The sequence below is a fragment of the Nansenia antarctica genome (genome assembly GCF_963989245.1).
Source record: "Nansenia antarctica genome assembly, chromosome: 6".
In the NCBI taxonomy this organism is placed as follows: domain Eukaryota; kingdom Metazoa; phylum Chordata; class Actinopteri; order Argentiniformes; family Microstomatidae; genus Nansenia; species Nansenia antarctica.
Genome location: NC_137676.1, coordinates 14,518,026 through 14,539,036, shown reverse-complemented (window position 1 = coordinate 14,539,036; position 21,011 = coordinate 14,518,026). Strand labels below are relative to the sequence as shown.

Sequence of the window (21,011 nt, the reverse complement as noted above, 5' to 3'; positions counted from 1 at the left end):
TGCTGCACTCTGTCAACTACTCGTAGCCAATCAAGGCTCAAAAAATGAGCAGCGGTTAGATGTGTCCTAGGGTTGAGGCCTAGCAGAAGCCTAACCAGTTTATTTTGGGCTGTCTGGAGTCTTGTTTTATGGGCCTTTGTGGTTCTATAGTACCATGATGTTACGGTATAGTCGAATTGACATTGAATGAGAGCTCCTGATAGGGTCCTCAGTGTGTTTTTACTGACAAGTGAGGATATCCTGTACAAGAATCTAGTTCTATGGTTCACTTTTTTGATTACTTTTGCTGCCATTTTATCTCCGGAAAGATTTGCCTCTAAGATGGAGCCCAGGTATGTAATATCCTCTTTTCTTGTGATATTAATGTTACCCACTTTTATTTTAAAATGTTCAGCCTTTCTGAGTTTAGATGGGGATCCGTTTCCGTACCCTGATCCGTTTCGCCATTACTACAACCCACAGCAAGCCACTTCCTTCTCCAGGCTTTTATCGAACTACTGCCCCCATCTGGGACCGAAATACATTACACCCAAGTCTGAAATTCACTCGCTAGGTGTAGAACATGTCAATAACGCGATCCCCGCGATTTTTTTTTCTTTTTTCTATAAGACGCCAATTGGCGTCTTTGGCAGTCAACGTTACTATTCTATAAGACGCCAATTGGCGTCTTTGGCAGTCAATGAGTTAAGATGGACTGAGTGATTTGTTGATGGTAGTTTCGCATTTTAGCTCATTTGTGTCATTGTGTCATTTGTGTCGATTGAATACTTATGTACATTTTAATAAATTAAAAGTGTTTTCACTTTGTCATTCTGGGGGTATTTTGTGTGGATTGGTGGCAAATTCTTTTAATTGAATCCAATTTAATTTAAATTCACTCTATAACACAACAAAATGTGGTAAAAAAAAGTATTTCTTCTTTGTCAGCTAAATCCTCCTGTGTACCTGAAGTTAGCTTGCTTCTAGAAGTTGTAGACAAGCCTAGCTATACTTTTGGGAGCCAGACTTCCAGGAGCCAAGAACAAGACTCCTGAGTCTAAAAGGAGTTTACGACCCACAGCTGTCATCTATCTTCTCTGTGGGTACTACTATAAAGATGGGTAACATGCACTCAGTCATTGCTCGTTCATGTTTGAATACTGATGTGTACAACTTGTATGAGACCAGATCTGCATACATTGTCTTGATTCAACTTTCCATTGAACAGCAACTTTCTTCTACACCCACGTGGCTTTTATACTTCAATATCAGAAATCATCATTACACTGATGCTGCTCTTTTTAATGTGTCTGTTTTACTGTTTCTATTTCTATTTCGTTTTTTATTTGCATATCTGTTTTATCTATTTGTAAAGTACTTTGAAGGTTGTTTTAAGAAGGTGCTAGACAAATACAGTTTATTATTATTATTATTATTATTATTATTATTATTAATATTATTATTATAAGCTAAATGTCACAACAATATGGATCACTGAATGGCAGATACGGCTTCTTACCAGCAACCCTTGCACTAAAGGGACTGCCTGTGATGTGGTCATTGTTGTGTCGCACCAGGATGCTGTAGTCACCAGGCACGGTGGGCAGGTAGGTCACACCAGGATGCTGTAGTCACTCACCAGGCACGGTGGGCAGGTAGGTCACACCAGGATGCTGTGGTCACCAGGCACGGTGGGCAGGTAGGTCACACCAGGATGCTGTGGTCACCAGGCACGGTGGGCAGGTAGGTCACGGTGCAGGTACCATCTCTGTTGCTCAGGCAGCGAATCTTCGCTTTAGATGGACCCTGAAGGGCAATGTCCAGTTCACCTGGTTATCAAAGCAAGGGTATAACATCTTTTTAAAATGGGCTAGTTTACTAGCAACTAGGTTAATTATTGTTAATGTGTTAAAGCATCAGAATCATACAAATTATAAACACAATGATGTTATTTATTGGCTTGGTGTGTAGTGTAGTTGTTCTTTGCTAATATAGTTGTTCTTTGCTGTCTCTTCCTACTGTGGGAGCTCTTACCTAGAGCTGAGTCTTTGTTGAAGATGGTGAAGGCTGCAATCTTGTTGGCAATGGCATAGACTAGGCCTGGACCATGTGCCATCTGGTCAGTGTTGCTGGCATTGTTCACATAGAACTGGAGAGGGCTCTCTGAAATGCAGGTTTTGGTCACAAACGGAATTTTCTTTGCCTATGACTTTGCAAGTTCAAATCACTGTTGTTACTAAATTTACGCTATTATATAATCAAGGTTACTTAAATTGAGAGGGCTGTGAGCTTATTCACACACAGTCTTACCCGAGACAGCAGTGCCGTAGACCCTGATGTGCATCTGATGCAGGCCTTCCTCAGTAGGATCATACAACAGAGTGACCGTGCCATCTCTGTTGTCAATGACCTCCACTTGGGCCGTACTCCCTGACGGCATGCTCACTTCACCTGAGGAAAATGTTTTTTTAGAGCAACTGATTAAAACAACAATAGGCTCTTGTACAGTACATATGTCAGGTAAATAAAATCAAAATTATGTTAATGTGAAGGTAAACAATGTAGACGCAGGGGTTAGATTCTCACCAATGATCTCTTCCTGTGTCAAGCCAGAGGCCATAACAATGTCAAACGGCATTAGTCCGGTGGAGTTCACACTGCTTAGGGGAATGTAAGAGCCATGTGCTATCTGTAGAGAGAAGGATAAATGAGGGTAAAGGCCAATGCACACGGCGTGCGATTTTATCGCACAACAACATTCGATTCTCAATTCTTTGAATTATTTCAATTGGTGTGAATGGAGAATCGAATGTTGTCGTGCGATAATATCGCATCGCACGCCGTGTGCATTGTCTCATTCAAAACAATGGAATCGAATTCGGCGGTGCGCCAAAATCGGGGCCGTGTGCATTGGCCTTAAGAGACTGATAATGACAGTTTTGTCTAGTGGAGTTTCAATAAAGATCTAGAAAAACTCAGTGTACTGTGGTAGAAGGGGCTAGATGGATGGTGGGAGGCTCCACCATCCATCATCATTTGGAGTCTCCACTTCCGTTCCTTTTCATATTAGCCAGTGAAAGGGGCTTTACTGAAGCTGCGCACCTTTCCTCCTCTCCAATGAGAAGAGATTCCATACCATCTCTGGAGGCCATCTCCATCTTCCAGTTGGACTGCTGCCCAAAACATCCTGAGTCCAAGTCATCGTCTGGTGCCTGGCCACACACACACACACACAAGAGATAGAACACACACAATAGAACACGATGAATTTCATTAAAGAGACACACACAGGAACAGATTTCCAGTGTTATATATTCCTATGTTATAACTTACTGTTTTTTGCTATTTAAAAAAGGGGAAATGCATATGAATAATGAATGACTTTCTCACCATGATCTGAAAGGGACTGGTGAATAGAATCTCCCCTCCAAAACCTGCTGATATGATGTAGTTCCCTGGCTGAGAGGCAGTATAGCAGATCACGAAGGTCCCATCCTCCTTCTCAATAACATCCGCCTCCACCTCAATCCCATCTGGGGTCAGCACGAAACACAAGACCTTCCCCAGCCCGGCAGACAGTGTGTTCACCACGAAGCAAATCTCCTCCCCAGCACAGATGACAGAACCTAACCCAGGACCTGGGAGATGGGGTTCCAAGGTGTCCAGGTCATTTAAAGGGTGCAAATAGGTAGCTTAATAATTAATCAACGTAAAGCTATTTCAAACCTGTTGAAAACCAGTCGGGCTATACAGTCCATTACCCATTTATTATTAGCTTATCAATTGATTTAGAACCAGTGAAAGGACACTCTAGTGGAGATTTGAATTGGAGGGTGAATTTTCAAAACGAAGAGGAGGGTTATGGGAAGGGTTGTAGTCATTGAGGATTACACAAAAAAAAAAAAAACTTCTTTAGTACAAGAGAGATCATAAAGAATCCATTGTCGGCTTCAGATAACTATACCTGTAACTATACAGGTATAGTATACATACTATAAGTATACTATACCTGTAACTATACACTTGTCAGCATCCCCAGTTGTGATGGCCCTGACATGGTAGGGTGAAGTGGGGATCTCGTCACCACCATATTGAATCCTAATCTGGTAGTCGCCCCCTTTGCCAGGGACATAGGACACCAGGTGGGTCCCATCCTGATTATCATGGATGCTGGGTCTTTTTGATCTCCCCTCTGGATCCTGAAATTAAACAGTGAACAAAAATATGTTGATGAATTATATATAATGTTGATGAACAAGTAGGAAGACAATCTCATAGATATGGGGAGGAATGTTTGACTCTTCAATTCTATACTTTAACTATGTGCAACTTTGTGGTCCTCTGTGGCTCAGTTGCTAGAGCATTGCGCTAACATCACTAGGTTGTGGGATCCATTCCCTCTGGGAACATATATACCGAAAAATGCATGCATGCACTCACTGCAATGTAAGTCAGCTCAATGGCATATATTATATATTAGGGAGAGTCAAACATGTGATTTCTACGTATGTTGAAAGAAACATAGGTTTTTGCCCTCATGTCATAACTTAGTTATAGTTACTTATCCCAAAAAGTAACTGAGTTAGTAACTGAATTACTTCATTATAAAAGTAACTAGTTACTAGGGAAAGTAACTATTGCGTTACTTTTTAAAGTAAACATTTAACAATATGAAGTGCTTTTAAATCTTTGTAGTGTAAATTAAATAAATCAAACTGTCACACAACTTCAGACAACTGGTAGACAGACTGTAACTTCAAGTATTTTCAACACAACAAAAGTAAACAGTTAAACAATATGAAGTGCTTTTAAAGTAGTACTGAAAAAATAAGACATGAATTTCTTGGACAAATCCAACTTTAGCTCCTAAACATTCATTCATTCATTCATCTATCCATCCGTACACTCCTTCCTAACACTCATCCATCCATGCATGCATTCATTCATCCAGCCAACCCAGTCATCTAACCATCCTAGCCAATATGAAGTGTTGACACTGAACTATGGTTGGCTTATGGTTAGCTTACCATGAAATGTTCTCTACCATAGCCAATCATGATCACTTAAGCGGTTGTCTCGCCCCTCCCCTCCCCAACAAACAAACAAAAAACACCGTTGCAGCTGTGACTTAGGTCGGATGACAATGAGAAGCTTCAGTAGTAACTAGTAACGCGCCCCATTGAATTACCGGTAACGGTAACGGCGTTATAACGATGGAAATAGTAATTAATTAGATTGCCCGTTACTGAAAAAAGTAACGCCGTTAGTAACACCGTTTATTTTAACACCGTTATTCACATCACTGCTGATAATTGACCCTCCCCTGCTCCTGTGGCTACGATGGTGAATTGTGCCGGCAGGCTGGCAGGTAGACTAGGCATCAGGCCTGGTCCACTGGCACAAACTGTACTGGCATCATGAGAGGACAGCACATGGAAGGCACTGGTCACAAATTTAAATATTAAAATGGATGCAAAAACAATATCTCTGAAATGTAAATTTAATCAAATATTCCTCTGAAAGATCTCCAATATCTTACCTACAAAACTCATCTTCATTTGCATATTTGATCATCAAAGAGTGAGAACCCTGCATGGAGGGGGAGTAGGCCACTGAGTATGTCCCATCCCCGTTGTCTATCACCTCCGCAAGCTCCATCTTCCCTAAAAAGATATAAGCAAAAATAAATGTATCCACAAAGTCCATAGCCACAGAATGATTCATAAGCAGAACCACTCACCGTTCAACATCAGCAGAGCAACAGACGCTGGAGCCTCTCCAGTCTTACTACAGTCAATGGAGAAGGTCTGAGGGACTTTGGCACAGACTCCTGACTCCAAGCCTGGTCCAAAGACCTTCAACTTGTTGGCATCATTAGTGGGCAGCACTTGGAACTGTATTGGACTGTCAAACGTTCAACATAGAAGATGAAAGACAAAGTGAACTAACCACCAAATTCCAGATTTATAACAGAACATGTGCTCTTGAACCCCCCTTAAAATGTCTTACCTACCTGCAGAACTCATCTGCATCAGCATATTTTACCACCACGGAATGGCCTCCCTCCATGGAAGGGGAGTAGGTTAATGAGTATGTCCCATCACTGTTGTTTTTCACCTTCACAACTTCTATCTTACCTACAAATATAAAAACATGGTGAAACCCAACAACAAAAATGAAGGAGAATGAATGAACTGGGCAGGATTATGAAAGACACAAACAATGAATCTATGTCAGTTGATAATTGCAGAAAACATACACCCACCCATTGGTGTCATAACAGCTACAGACTCTGGGGCCTCTCCAGTCTTACTACAGTCAATGGTCAAGGTCTGAGGTCTATTTTGGCACAAGCTCCTGACTCAAAGCCTGGTCGAGATACTTTCATCTGGTTACTGTCATTTGTTGGTAACACTTGGAAACTAAACGGGCTGAAACAAAATAACACAATTGAGGTTAAAACATGGCAGAGTATCTAACACGGACCTGAGTAGTATATACACTGTCCTTTTCTTTGATCTCACATTTGATTGATCTTTTATGACCCTTGATCTTTGATGTCTAAATGAGGTAATACATGTTTTTGCTCTAAGGGCCTGTTTGTTGAGCAGCTGTCGTAAAAGATCAATCAAATGTGAGATCAAAGAAAAGGCCAGTGTATATACTACTGACCTGACCACAGAATGACATAATAATCCAGGTCTCCACCTCACAAACAAGACAACATGGAGAAGTGTTTTACTGTACCGGCAAACCTCATCTTCATCTGCATATTTCACTATTAAAGAGTGAGACCCCTCCATAGAAGGGGAGTAAGACACTTGTTTTCATCACTGAGTAACACTTGGAAGCTGGAGAGACTGGAATATAGTGAATATGTGCATAGAGAAAAGCACATGGTAGTTAGTATGAATGAATGAATGAATGGTCTTTATTGTCATTGCTACAGTACAGGTACCAAACAACGAAATTTGGGAGGGGTGGCTCCCCTGGTGCTAGGAAAGAAAAAAAAACTAAAAAAACTAAAAAAACAAGAAACTAAAAAAACAAGAAGGGAAAGGAGCTGGTTTACATAAATAAAGGCTATGTACACTATCCACTATACTATACTGTACAGATAGACGACTAGGGTTGTCATATTGCACATAGTGTTATTGCACATTCATTAAAAGTGTCGCAGTTTGCAGGCTTGAAATGTACATATTTGTGCCTCAGCACTACACCTGATTTTTTCAATCCAGCAGCTGCCATCAATCCGTCCAGACTGTCCAGGGCCCAGAACCTAGGTCTTTGCTGTGTTCAGGGCCTGGCTGGCCCTGGGGTAGAAGCTGTGCTTCAGTCTGTTTGTCCTTGCGGCCATGGTCCTGTACCGCCTTTTCGAGGGCAGCCGGGCAAAGTGTTCGTAGTATCAGGGATGTTTCCAAAAATGTTATTTCCAATTCATGACAATTCATTCACATTTTATGTTTTGAACATTGGGGTCAATACCTGCAAAACGTATCTTCATCAGCATACTTAACTATGACAGAGTGAGCACCATGCATGGAAGGGGAGTAGGCCACTGAGTATGTCCCATCCTCATTGTCTGTCACCTCCACAACCTCCATCTTACCTGGTTATATGAAATTAGATCTATAAACAAATACATATGCATACAATATGAAAATGTGCAGCTTTATGAGAAATCATTAGAGGTTAATAATAGCAATACACCCACCCATTGGTGTCATAACAGCCACAGACTCTGGGGCCTCTCCTGTCTTACTACAGTCAATGGTGAAGGTCTGAGGTATCTGAGCACAAACTCCTGACTCCAAGCCTGGAGCAGAGACCTTCAACTTCTTGGCTTCATTAGTGGGCAGCACTTCTGTAGCAGGTTCGTGCACAGAGGGAGACGGACAACAGTACTGGCGGGTATAAGAACGGGCGGAGCCCAGTTTATTTCACACACACTGGGCTTGGTCAATGTCTCTTAAACTGAGCCTCGCTCAGGGGAGTTCTTCGCCGTGCACTCGCCTCTCTCGCCCGACCCTTTCGGTCGCGGCTGGCTCGCAGGGCTTTTCGCCACTCTCTCTCCCAGACTCTCTCTCGCCCGTTCTCCTTCTCCTCTCCGGTCTCCTTCACCGTCTCTCTCCTCCACCTGACTGAACTCCCGGGGGAAACAAAGCAACACATTAAGAGGGCGCTTTGATGAGGACCTAATTGGCATAAGCCGGTGCCAATTACGCCCCCATCCCCTTCACCAACCGTCCTGTGGCTCCCCCTGCAGGTCGGAACGCGCCATGTTCCCCACACACCCCCACCACCAGATTAAGGCCGGGCGTGCCCGGCCACCAGCCTACTCCCCGCCCCCTGAACGGGAGAGGAAGTCGGCCACGACCATCTGCGCCCCCGGCCTATGCACCACCGTAAAATTGAAGGGCTGCAGCGCGAGGTACCAGCGTGTGATCCTCGCGTTAGAGTCCTTCATACGGTGGAGCCACTGGAGGGGAGCATGGTCGGAGTAGAGGGTGAACGCGTGCCCCAGCAGGTAGTACCGGAGGGCGCCGACCGCCCACCGGATGGCCAGGCACTCCTTCTCCACCGTGCTGTACCTGCCCTCTCGCTCCGATGCGGCTCAGGTACAGCACTGGATGGTCGGCTCCCTCCACCTGCTGGGTCAGCACCGCTCCCAGCCCCCTATCCGATGCGTCCGTCTGCAGGGAAAAAGGGATGTTAAAATCGGGAGCATACAGGACAGTTATACCACAGAGAGCAGCTTTAATACCTTCAAACGCCACCTGGCACGGCTCCGACCACTGGACCGGGTCTGGGGCACCCTTCCGGGTGAGGTCGGTCAGGGGGCTGGCCAGCTCCGAAAACCCCGGCACGAACTGCCGGTAATAGCCCGCCAGTCCCAGGAACCGCCTCACTTCCTTCCGGGTCGGCCCCGGGGAGCGGCCATCGGCCTCTCACGCCGTGTCCCCGCCACGGGTCCGGTCCGGGCAGCCCCCCCCCCCCTGGCGGCGGGGAGCTGGGACCGGGACCGCGGCGGGTCCCGCCACCCCCAGGTCTGGAGAGGGCAGGTGGTTCTCGGCCAGCCCGATGGCGGTGGTGAGGTTGGCGGGCCGGTGGTAGGCTACCCAGGCAGCGGTCCGCGCCGGCAGGCCCCCCACGAACCTCTCCAGGGCGACCTGCTCCACCACCTCCGCCGCCGATCTCTCCTCGGGCTGCAGCCACCGCCGCGCCTGGTCCAGCACCCGCTGGCCGTACAGAAACGGCCTCCCGACGGCCTCCAGGGTCAGGGCACGGAACCGGCGCCGGTGCTCTTCCGGGCTCAGCCCGAGCCGGTCCCGGATGGCCCTGACCACTGTCGGGTAGTCGGCCTGGCTGGCCGCCGGGAGACTAGCCAGCGCGAGCTGCGCCTCCCCGATCAGCAGGGGCCGGAGCTGGTAGGCCCACTCGTCCTCTGGCCACCCGCTGCTCCGGGCCACCCCCTCGAACGTCTCGAGGTAAGCCTCCGGGTCGTCCCCCTCCGTCATCCGCTGCATCCGGACTCGGGTCCCACCGCCTGCCACACCGTAGTCCCCGTTCCCCTCCCGGCCGCGGATGATGGCCCGGAGGTCCGCCTGGTCCTCGGCCTGGGCGCGGGCCATGTCCATCAGAGCGTCATGGCTGACCCGCGCCATTGCCGCCTGCTGCTCTTGCAGCTGTGCCAGGTGGGCGAGTACATGTCCTAGGGGCGACTCCATGCCCCCGCCTGTCCGTTATTGGGTGTTGGGTCCGCCTCTCCTCTGTGCCTCACGTCGGGCGCCACTGTAGCAGGTTCGTGCACAGAGGGAGACGGACAACAGTACTGGCGGGTATAAGAACGGGCGGAGCCCAGTTTATTTCACACACACTGGGCTTGGTCAATGTCTCTTAAGCTGAGCCTCGCTCAGGGGAGTTCTTCGCCGTGCACTCGCCTCTCTCGCCCGACCCTTTCGGTCGCGGCTGGCTCGCAGGGCTTTTCGCCACTCTCTCTCCCAGACTCTCTCTCGCCCGTTCTCCTTCTCCTCTCCGGTCTCCTTCACTGTCTCTCTCCTCCACCTGACTGAACTCCCGGGGGAAACAAAGCAACACATTAAGAGGGCGCTTTGATGAGGACCTAATTGGCATCAGCCGGTGCCAATTACGCCCCCATCCCCTTCACCAACCGTCCTGTGGCTCCCCCTGCAGGTCGGAACGCGCCATGTTCCCCACAACTTCAAAGTTAGAGAGACTGGAATACAGTGAATATGCATGTCACCATAGAAACATATACAGTACAGGTGTGTGGTTATTGTAAGGGAAGAAATGGTATTTCCCAATACCCTTTGAGTTCTTACCTGCAAAACTCATCTCCATCAGCATATTTAACCATGACAGAGTGAGCACCCTGCAGGGAGGGAGAGTAGGCCACTGAGTATGTCCCATCCCCCATATCTGCTACCTCTACAAGCTCCATCTTACCTGGATATGACATGAAAAGCCTGATTATAAGTATGTGAAACTACAGTATGCAGGTTTTACAAGATATCAACAAAAGAGTTCGCTTGAGGTTAGCTGATGTGATCAGGAAAACAGCAAGCTCTATCTGCTTTATACGTCAGCTCAAAATCATATACTTACCACTCTGGGTCATAACCGCCACAGACTCTGGAGCAGGTACTCCCAACTTTCTGCTGTAATCAGTTGACAACACTTGGAATTGGAATGGACTGAAAAAGGCATAGAGAAGAAATGGTATGCCAGTCAATCAAGTCAGTGTGAATTCAAACTACCAAACAAAAATGGCAAACTAACTAGCCTTTTTAAAATGCTGACTAAAGACTTTACCTGCAAAACTCATCTTCATTTGCATATTTGACCATCAGGGAATGAGCCCCCTCTATAGAAGGAGAGTAGGCCACTGAGTATGTGCCATCACCATTGTCTATCACCTCTACAAGCTCCATCTTACCTGGGTATATGTCATGTACAACACAGCATTAAAAAATGGCAAAATGTAAAGCTTTACATGTTACCTTCCCAGTTTGCAAGAAATCATCTGAAATATATATACTCATTACTTACCATTAGGTGTCATAACAGCCACAGACTCTGGCGCTTCTCCTGTCTTACTACAGTCAATGGTGAAGGTCTGGGTGTCTGAGCACAAACTCCTGACTCCAAGCCTGGTCCAGAGACCGTCAACTTGTTGCCTTCATTAGTGGGCAGCACTTGGAATTGGATGGGACTATCAAAAATCAAAAATCTCTGTCAAGAGGTGATCAACCAAACACTCCAGATTTATGGTATATAATGTATTTTTGAAGCCCTTAAAATACTGTATATACATTTACCTGCCAAAATCATCTTCATCAGCATATTTGACAACCAAAGAGTGAGAACCCTCTATGGAGGGAGAGTAGGCCACTGAGTATGTCCCGTCCTCATTGTCTATCACCTCTACAAGCTCCATCTTACCTGGTTAGATTAACAACACATTGGAGAAGTAATCTCCACTCAAAATAGGAAAGATATGGTAGAAAATCAAGAATTCAATGGACATTCATTAATTGGCTTAAAAGCCATAATTACTCACCACTAGGTGTCATAACAGCCACAGACTCGGGGGCTTCTCCTGTCTTACGACAGTCAATGGTGAAAGTCTGAGGTATCTGAGCACAAACTCCTGACTCCAAGCCTGGAGTAGAAACGTTCAACTTGTTGGCTTCATTAGTGGGTTTCGTTTCACGTACTTGAAGTTGAAGGGACTACAACATAATGGAACATGATGGAACATGAATAAGAAATTCAGACTGTGCTCCTAAAACAAGACTACCTGAAAACAAAATGCATATGGAACTGATCTTTGAGTGAGCATGTATATTCTACAGTAGCTTACAAAGCTTTCGTACCTGTAAAACCCATCTTCATCAGTATATTTCACCACCAAAGAGTGAGGCCCCTCCATAGAAGGAGAGTAGGCCACGGAGTATGTCCCATCACCATTGTCTGTCACCTGCGCAAGCTCCATCTTACCTGGTTAAACAATATATATTCAATAATTCCATCCACTGTTATAAAACCAAGCAGATATCTTCGGCCCAAAAATCCATATACCTACCACTTGGTGTCATAACAGCCACAGACTCTGGAGCCTCTCCTTTCTTACTACAGTCAATGGTGAAGGTCTGAGGGACTTTGGCACAGACGTCTGACTCCAAGCTTAGACCAGACACCTTCAACCGGTTGGCTTAATGAGTTGGAAGCACTTGGAACTGTATTGGACTGCAATGAATACAATCGAAAGAAATGAAACATTGAAGTTGAATGAAGTTCAAGTTCATGCTTATAATAGGCTGATACCTGATATGTCAAAAGATTCCGCAGATGTGTTACCTGGAAAATACCTCCTCGGATGCATATTTGACCACCAGGGAATGAGCGCCCTCCATAGAAGGAGAGTAGACCACTGAGTATGTTCCATCAGCATTGTTTGTCACTTCCGCAAGCTCCATCTTACCTGGTCAGTCGAATGAGAAAATAATTATGTATTCATTTGTGGAAAACTTGATTTGTGGAGAGATAAGAGATAAATAATCATGACATTATTTTAACTCACCACTAGGTGTCATAACAGCCACAGACTCTGGGGCCTCTCCTGTCTTACTACAGTCAATGGTGAAAGTCTGAGGTATCTGAGCACAAACTCCTGACTCCAAGCCTGGAGCAGATACTTTAACCTCCCTGGCATCACAGGCATCCTTCACAGGTACGTTGAAAGGGCTTCCTGATTGATGAATGCAAACAAAATGTGATAATTGTCTGAAAATATCACCACCAAATATAACATTCTAAACATTTATCGATCTAATTTGTATTATGAATTCTCCTGAAGTTTATTGGAAGAACACAGAAAGGGCATCAAAGGGTGATCAAAAGGTCATGAGTTTAAATCCCATCTGGGAACACCATCAGTAATATGCCCTTGAGTATGGCCCAATTACTCCAGGGAGACTGTCTCTGTAATCTATAATTATAAGTCACTTTGGATAAAAGCGTCTGCTAAATGATTCAAATATAAATGTAAACACAAACCACTAGCATATTCCCAGTTAATGGAGGCTTGCCTAGAATGTGCTCTCCTCCATAGGTGATGGTGATGTCATAGAGCCCTGCGACACTGGGCATATACCGTACATCATAGCAGCCATCTTGATTCTCTGTGCAGGAAACCGTAGCATCTGAAGGGCCTTCCACAGTAATGGCCAAACCTCCTGCTCCAGCACCCCTGTGAATAAGACAGAAGAGTTTTTAGGACAGAACAGTCTTAAACTACTGTGCTTATCATATAACTGTCCCCAATCTAGGCTTTTCAGAGTAGTTGTAACAAAGGAGTCAGAGAAATAAGAAACCGTGAAAATAAGGTAATGTAATTGTATTGTGAGGTATTGTAACCCCTAACACGAGGCTGTCTCACCTGGTTGTAATAATAAAGCGGTTGCACTGCCCTGTCAGGCCCTGAAGGAGTCCTATGCCATTGGCAAAGACTCTGGCTGGGTCATATTCTCCCTCAAAACTAGTCACATCTCCTGTTTGAGGATACGTTATTCAGTACATCATAAAGACAACATTGCCTCCGGTGGATAACCTACTGAGTATACTCCCTTTACTGCTGCTACGAGAACTCACACTTATGTTTTACTGTATTTCATGTTATTGCTGTTGATTTTAGCTATTATCCTTTTTACATTCTATTGTTGATGTTGATTGATGTTGTAGAGCTGCTCTCTGCCTCAGGCATTCCATTGCATTGTATACATGTATTCAAAAGTAATGACAGATAAACGAGACTTGACTCAACAAGAAAAACAAGTTTACTCCACCTTCTCGGGCAGCTCCAGTCCCACGCACTTTCACCTGGCTGGTGTAACCAGCTGGATCCACCACCACCTCAGAGGGGAAGTTGGCTACTATTTCCCCTCTGTACTTCAGCCGGAGAGTCTATACCCCAGAGGTGAGGGGCACGTAGACCACTGTATAGGTGCCATCTTAGTTTTCCCTCACCGTGGTCTTGGCCCTGGTGCCCAAGTGAGACACTGCTTCTGCAGACAACTCCCTCAGCCCAGCCAAGGCACAGTCTATATTCACAACACACGGCTCCCCGACCTTACCCTTCCTCAGCCCTGGCCCCGACACCACCACCTTGGAAGGGTCTAGAGGCCTCTGGATGTCACTGTCAACTCTGACTCTGCAAGGGGTCACCTAAAACAAAACAAAAACGTTTTACACAAAAAGAAAGGCAAGACTCTAAAAATATTTTATATACAGTATGTGTAGTACGGTATGGTTCATGTTCCATTTATTCTTATTGAAGGACAATTATCATCTCTTAAATTAAAAAAATTATCTTGTTACTAAATGTGTTTGAGCATTTCAGTGTTCTATTCTACTCTGCTATTTTCTATTCTATCATCCTTGTAAATGGTCCCCTGTGGCTCAGTTGGTAGAGCATGGCGCTGACAATGTTTGGTTGGAGGGTCAATTCCCGCTGGGACCATATATACAGAGAAATGTATTCACTCACTGCAATATAAGTCGCTTTGGATAAAAGCTGAATGGCATTTAAGAATGAAAAAATAGACGTCAAACTGTAAGAGGACTTACTCTGTAAGGACTGCCAGGGACACTGAGTCCTCCCCAGGTGACAGAGATGGTGAGTGTTCCCAGGACGGTTGGTGTGTAGTAGCAGGTGTAGAGACCAGTCTCTGTACGAATCACTTCCACGATGACAGGGTCGCCATCAATACTCTATGGGAATTTGAGGAAGGATATACGTATATTTAAGTATATTTTAGTATACATCTTTCGGTGTTTTTTCTTTACAGTACATAAGCTGTATACTATTGTAATAATACTGGCACCTAATAACACCTAAGTACTATATTGTGGTATGATATTACAACTTATAACAGTTCCTGGGGTAAAGTGGATCATATCATTTGTAGAATGAGGCCCTGTTCAGAGGCCTATCTATGCAGTATTCCTGCTGTATGCTTCAGTGTCTCTTACTTGAGCAAGGATGCCCAATAATCCATCACCAGCATCACCGGTATCCACTGTGAACTCTGTTGTGTTGTTCACAACACAGGCATTCTGACTCACGCCTGGTCCAAACACCTTCACCTGAAAACATCAGAATACACACTGATCTCAAACCATTTGAAATGTGTCATATATTAACCGTTTTCTGTAAATGTGAGGTTATGAAGTTTACTTCTAATTCATGAAATGGCTCATATGCATGTATGCAGGTCTAAACTCAATATCCAGAGAGAAAATAATAGTTTTGAATTGGGGCTGTGTAAATACATAGTATGTACAACTATTTAACTATTATAATACTTGACTTATTTTACTTGACTTTATTCTATTTTTGTTGATTTTGTATCTTGCTGCAATGCCAATGCCAAAGAACCTAAGCCAAAGAATTGTACTCTTGTGTACCTGTACGTTGGATGTAATAAAATAAATTCGGATTCGGATTCGGATCTACAATACTGCATAATAAAATCCAAATCAGCCTAAAGCGCTAAAGACTTCTGCATCGCTGGACAAACACAGATGACCCAGATACAAACTAGAGCAGAACAAACTGACACGGCTACGCTGCCGAGGGAGGTGCTTGCCTTGTGTGGGTGGCATTTCTTCTTATTGGGGATGATGTAGGACATGAAGGGGCTGTCCTCAATCTCCTCCTCGTCACACGTCACATGCACAGCGTATTCCCCTGCTTCTGTGGGCCAGAGCCTCACATCACACCATCCATCACCCTGGTCGTCACACTCAACCCTGGCCTGAGAGGGACCCTCGATGGCAAAGCCTGTGAATCAATCCAATTTTCGATCAATCAAATGTATTTGTGTAGCAGTTTTTACATAGACAAATGTCACAAAGTGCATCATAACAAAAACAACACAAACAATACAATACTAATACAAACCATAGACCCCCAAAAGTAACCTAAGGAAAAAAACTATATAAAAATTTGAAAAATATAAAAGAAAAAAGAAAAACTCCCATGCCACTGTGCCCTATGTGAACAGAGTTGTGCGTACATGTCTGAAGCTTGTTTTCATTCATCTATTTCTACCATCAAAACAAACGTAATGTTACTAACATAACATCCAAAAAACTCTCTCCTTCAGTTTGTATGTGATCTCACTATCAAACAGCCAATCAAACTTACCCAACATCCCTGCGTCAGCACTGGTCGATTCCACCACAAAGTCAGCTGACCTTCCCACCATGCCTCCTTGCAGTCCAGGGCCCCACGCCCGGACCATCTGGGGGCCCGCTCTCATACTGACCCCGACCTCAAACGGACTGCCAGATACAGAGAGAAGCTGAGCTGAAAGGGCTCAAAGCACAAATGGCGCCTACAGTTTTACTGTACCACATTCATTGATTCATACATCAAATGTATGAATCATGGACCAAGTCTGTACTTCACAGTAACTCTCCCTCTCTGCTTTCTCTCTCTCTCTCTCGAGACATTATTGTTGTTTCTTTCTCTGATCTCTCTCCCTGTTACATTACACAGAGTGCTCACCTCTTGACAATGTGCTTCCCCGCCCATGTGACATCCACTGTATGGTTGCCAACAGTGTTTGGGTGATACTGAAAGTCATGTATATCACCAATGGCCTCTCTCTCTTTGACAGGTACATCGAAGCCATCTGCCCCCCCAAAATACACAAACATAATAGTGATTTAGCATTATCCTTAATTCACCGTAGGGATGTTCACACACAAAAAAACAGCATATCCAATGCCTTTCAGCAGAGAGAATGAATTGCAGGCTGCAACATAAACTAATACCCACTTAAACAATCACTGCATGTTTAAAAGTAGTAGGACAACATGCTCAGCCGCAACAGGTAATGTACAGTACATGAGTGAGATGAGGCCAGTAGGTAAACTGAGAGAGAATTTATAGAGAGAAGAAGAGAGTATTAATCATCACTCACCAGGTCCTTTAACATGCACCTCCAGATCCCCAGGTCCAGCGTTACTGGTGTCCACCTTAAAGTCAGCCACCTGCCCAACCCTCACACCCTTAGGCTGCAGCCCACGACCACTGGCCCTGGACGCCTTCGGCTTGGTTACTGAAACATACAATGTCCAAATAAGGACTAGGACCCTATCTTTGGAGTGTAAAAACATAGATAGATAGACAGTGCCAGCCTGCCTATTAGGCAACTCCTAGGGCAAAAATGGCTTCAACCGGTGGCTGTTGGAGACAGTTAGACAGATGTAATCAAGCAATATCTCACTGCGGTGACTTGACCAAAAAAAGGATACAGTTGATATGATTTTGTTTCACTTTGTGTTTACAATAGAGAGTCAAAGCAGAAACAACCCTGATTAGGGTTGAAGGGTTAAAAGTACCCACGTAAGAGTTAACAGAGTTGACTGTTTCTCCTATGAGCACTTTTTTGATACTCAAAAGTGTAAGTCCATGACATCATCAAGGACCAACCAGCGTCAAGTCAAAGAACCACACCATGTTATATTACATTAAAAGCAGAGACACACCTGATTTAGGCTTGAGGGGGGCTCCAGGCTTCAGTTGAGCTTTGGGGAACATAGACAGGTAGGTCATGATGGACTGCTCGTCCACCCAAGGGTCAATAATCTCCTCTGGGGCAATGACCTGAGCACAAAATAGTCCATGTGACGCAATGACACAATGTGGCATTTGTGGCAGGCCTCATCCCCTACAGACCTGCCACTCTCCTTTCTCTAGGGCAGGGACGTGGCGACACAGATCGCCATCGCAACCAAAATAACGTAAATATCATTCTACCCTGTTTTGTTCTGCAAATGAGTTCCTGTTTTCAAACCACATTTCCCTCTAGGGGTAAGAAAGCGGAAGGTAGCCTAGAGGTTAATGAGGCTGTCCAGCAATCAGTAGGTTGTTCATTCGATCCCTCTGTACCCAGAGCTCTGTTCTCCATAGAGGTGTGCATGTGTTGTCTCTAATTACAAACAGTGATTGATTGATTGATTGTTTGATTGACATGATTTTGGGTTTTGGCTTTTAAAGATTGATTGACTTGTCTAGCCAGTATGTCACCTGTGGCACTCCCAGCCACTCATCAGCCTGGTGCATGGCTTCTCTGGCATTGTCCACACGGTGAATTTCATCCCAGCTCTCCCAGTCAGGGCACAGGCCTACCGGCAGACAGGCAGAAGCCATGAGAGACACATACAGTGAAGGAAATTAAAGATCAGCCACTGTAAGCCTATATACAGTAGCAAATGGCAGGTATATCCCAACCAAGCCTGAAACGTGTCTCACTTAGTATGAGTGTGATAGATGGTCTCCTATCTCCTATAATCTCAGTAGTTCACCTGGGGCCAGTCCATCCACCAGTGCTCCCAGTGCCTTGCCATTTTGCCAGTCCTGGCTGAAGTTGGTGATGGGCAGCTTGGGCACTTTGTCCTGGATCCAGCCTAGCAGCCTGAGTTCAGGGGTCTGTTTCTTAGCCTTATCCTGGCCCCCTTCCTCCAGCAAAGGAGAGGAGATAGAGTAATGCAGGATCAGGGTCCACACCAACCCTAGAATCAGCTTCATGTTCCCATCCACTATGGCCTTACTGTCTGTGAGGGAGACAGCACTTGAATGAATGCACTTATTCTATGTGCTTTGGAAAATGTTATAATGACTTAAATCCAACCATAAATGTTCACAAGATATGGGGAAGTCTCACATTACTTCATAAGATTTATCTCTGAGACAGTCTCCACAGGGTGTTTAAAATTAAGTTATGACAACGTTACGGATTACATTTGGATGACAATCCGCTGTTGATGTAACATAAGTGTAGTGATGCAGGGTTTTTGTTTGGAAAAACAAAACTCACCAGATATGTTGATCACAAAAAAAAATAACATTACCTCTCTCACCTATAGACACCAGCTTGATGTTCTCCTGCTCCAGGAACTCCAGTGCCACTGACACGTTATCTAGCCTCATCTGTCTGAAGGCGGGCCGTGTGTGGTATTTCCTGAACATCTTCTTCTGGCTCAGGACCTCCAGCAGGGCGATGAGGGTCAGACCATCCTTCAGGTCAAACTGGAGGTCATCTATAACCGTGTTCACACACCTCAGGTGCTCATTGCACCACTGTGTGAAGGTGTTCTTCTGGATCTTCTTCCACGGTACATCGTCCGACAGGTTACAACATTGTCCAGCCAGAGAGACCTGCCTCTCAATGGAAGACATTTTGCACTAGCTGCTACTTGCCTCCCCTGCCTTGGTTGTTTAAAATCGGATCTGCAGGTCCCGTGTAGTGCTAGGGAGCTTTTAAAGAAGGGCGAGGCGTGGAATATGAGAACCCATAACCTCACAGAGTTCATGTGTTTCTTCTAGAGGGGAGGGAAACCGTTAACACCACCAAGGAGTACAATACACACAGGGAGAGCAGTCCTGCTGACATATCTATGCAATGTCATCATCATCATCATCATCATCATCATCATCATCATCATCATAGCGTCTTTTTATGGAGAGGGACTTGCACAAGAAACTTGTTTGGATGACTTCAATGGGATGGAGGTCAGTGAGACTATCCCTGAGCCTCAGGGGGTAAAGCTGATCCCCGCCTGGGGGCTGGATGGCTAATTTCCAGCCCTGACTTCATCACTTCACCCCCTGCCTGTGTTGACATGATTCATGATGTGCACCAGGAAATGACTTTTACTATGACATGTATTCTTTTGATGGCCTAGCCATGTGTCCTTATGTTCCTGTATAGGAACGAGTAAGCATGAGTCATCGAGATGGATTGCATGACCGCATTGAGGTGTGTGTGTGTGAGTGTGATACAGAAACAATAGATTCCCTTAAACATGTAAGGGTTAAGGGTACTTTTCTGTTTCTCCAATGAGCACTTATTTGATAATCAAAAGTGATATCCATGACATCATTTGGAACAACCAGCAGAGTCAAAGAACCACAGCATGTTAGATTACATAATAACTGCTACAATGAAACCAGCTCCTCTACTTCCTGTGCCATACATTTGAATATATGCAATTGCCCTTCTGTGTTCCATAGTCTGTCTTTGACCCTAGAAACTCAGGACAATGTTGAGACACACCAGAGTGATTGCCCTGCTATTGTTCACTCTGGTGCCATCATTCCTTACCTTGTGTTATACCGTAAGGAAGGGAGGGCCAGATTCCCCCATACCCTTCATCCCTCTTCATCTCCCTCAAAGTACAATACCACACCCCTTGTTAGTGATTGGTTTGACCTCAACTGTGGGCGGATTTGTAATCTAAGTGGATAAAAAGAGATGTGACCAGGTATCTCAACTTTCCTGAGGACCTTTCACTGTCAGGCTTGTCTGACATGCTTGTAAACTGTTCTCCTTTTGCAAAAGTAAATTAAATACCTTTTCCTATGCAATTTGAAATGAAGCAGGCTGCCTTTTTTTGATTCTATATTGTGATATTTTCACGACAATACACATTATCATAGAGCACTTGGAGCAGTTGGAGTTGACTGCTGTATGACAAGGCATTGTATCCACACATGAGAATCATTATCACTGAAGATGTTTAATTGAAGTCACACTTACATTTTAGAGCATGAAAGTTATACTTTGAACTCAAACTATATTATCACTTTCTTCACTTTCTATATTATTCACTTCAAAATACATGTTGCACAATTATTCACATGGGAATAAGCAATGTTTGAATTGTGTAACAGCCTATTTCACAAATAAGTTATTCTGATGACAAAATGTATCACAGAGAACTTAAACACATGCACTCACAGATCTTAACATAACTACCCCTTCAAGATTAATATAAGCATTAACATCCCGTACCATACAATCCCATAGCTCATTTTTGTAGTAGTTTTCTTTAAGTCTAGCTTACAACCAACATGAATGACTAGGTATATCATTTATGTGAAGATTTAGTTCAATTATTCATGTCTATCATTAACAACAGAACTCTAAAAACAA

The 21,011-nt window shown here is 44.7% G+C and overlaps 1 pseudogene across 1 annotated transcript in view; it reads right to left on the bottom strand.

Annotated features, from left to right (window-relative positions):
- LOC308160311 (filamin-B-like) overlaps nucleotides 1-19,255 on the bottom strand; it is a 38,090-nt pseudogene extending 18,835 nt beyond the window's left edge. Inside the window, exons 1-36 of the transcript in view lie at nucleotides 18,937-19,255; nucleotides 18,382-18,630; nucleotides 18,104-18,201; nucleotides 17,563-17,680; nucleotides 16,995-17,132; nucleotides 16,577-16,703; nucleotides 16,214-16,350; nucleotides 15,702-15,847; nucleotides 15,037-15,150; nucleotides 14,632-14,775; nucleotides 13,851-14,229; nucleotides 13,445-13,556; nucleotides 13,063-13,255; nucleotides 11,564-11,735; nucleotides 11,322-11,445; nucleotides 11,053-11,153; nucleotides 10,816-10,939; nucleotides 10,326-10,375; nucleotides 8,937-9,718; nucleotides 8,760-8,852; nucleotides 8,574-8,675; nucleotides 8,418-8,461; nucleotides 8,010-8,128; nucleotides 7,697-7,846; nucleotides 5,993-6,116; nucleotides 5,720-5,883; nucleotides 5,519-5,642; nucleotides 5,283-5,388; nucleotides 3,989-4,178; nucleotides 3,370-3,617; nucleotides 3,069-3,191; nucleotides 2,566-2,668; nucleotides 2,290-2,430; nucleotides 2,014-2,142; nucleotides 1,690-1,808; nucleotides 1,499-1,604 (exon numbers count right to left, since the gene is read on the bottom strand). The product of the transcript in view is annotated as a filamin-B-like (transcript). The remainder of the gene's footprint in view (nucleotides 1-1,498; nucleotides 1,605-1,689; nucleotides 1,809-2,013; nucleotides 2,143-2,289; nucleotides 2,431-2,565; nucleotides 2,669-3,068; nucleotides 3,192-3,369; nucleotides 3,618-3,988; nucleotides 4,179-5,282; nucleotides 5,389-5,518; nucleotides 5,643-5,719; nucleotides 5,884-5,992; nucleotides 6,117-7,696; nucleotides 7,847-8,009; nucleotides 8,129-8,417; nucleotides 8,462-8,573; nucleotides 8,676-8,759; nucleotides 8,853-8,936; nucleotides 9,719-10,325; nucleotides 10,376-10,815; nucleotides 10,940-11,052; nucleotides 11,154-11,321; nucleotides 11,446-11,563; nucleotides 11,736-13,062; nucleotides 13,256-13,444; nucleotides 13,557-13,850; nucleotides 14,230-14,631; nucleotides 14,776-15,036; nucleotides 15,151-15,701; nucleotides 15,848-16,213; nucleotides 16,351-16,576; nucleotides 16,704-16,994; nucleotides 17,133-17,562; nucleotides 17,681-18,103; nucleotides 18,202-18,381; nucleotides 18,631-18,936) is intronic.
- Between the last annotated feature and the right edge of the window lie 1,756 nt (nucleotides 19,256-21,011).